This window comes from Bison bison, unplaced genomic scaffold (assembly GCF_000754665.1).
Source record: "Bison bison bison isolate TAMUID 2011002044 unplaced genomic scaffold, Bison_UMD1.0 scf7180017861430, whole genome shotgun sequence".
NCBI classification, from domain to species: domain Eukaryota; kingdom Metazoa; phylum Chordata; class Mammalia; order Artiodactyla; family Bovidae; genus Bison; species Bison bison.
This window is the reverse complement of record NW_011492002.1, coordinates 10,690-11,318: the sequence shown is the minus strand read 5'-3', so window position 1 is coordinate 11,318 and position 629 is coordinate 10,690.

Genomic DNA, 629 nt, shown 5'->3' with positions numbered 1-629 from the left:
CAACCCAGATCTCCCACATTGCTAGCCAATTCTTTACCAGCTGAGCCACAAGGGAAGCCCAAGAATACTGGAGTGGGTAGTCTGTCCCTTCTCCCAATCTGTGCGACCACATAGGCCAGAATACTGGAGTGGGTAGCCTTTCCCTTCTCCAGAGATGCTTCCCAACCCCAGGATCGAACCCAAATCGCCAACACTGCAGGCAATTCTTCAGCTGCTGAGCCACAAGGGAAGCCCAAGAATACTGGAGTGGGTAGCCTATCCCTTCTCCAGCGGATTTTCCCCCCACCCAGCAATCAAACCATGCTCTCCTGCATTGCAGCCAGATTCTTCACCAGTGGAGCTATCAGGGAAGCCCCTTACATGAATAGCTTTTTTTGCTCTACACCAAATACAAAATGCTCCGTTACCAAAGCCCTGAAAAACTCTTTGTGGTGACATCAAATAAATAAGAATCATTTTAGTTTCTTTTACAGAAAAGAAAGTCAAATTTATTTAATTAAAAACTAGAATTAAAAATTAGCAAATACACAAACACACATTCAAAAATACACACACAAGAACACTATGTATTGACTCCCAGAGGGGATATGCAGTGGTCCAAGACCACTCAATATGGCTTGTCAGTTATA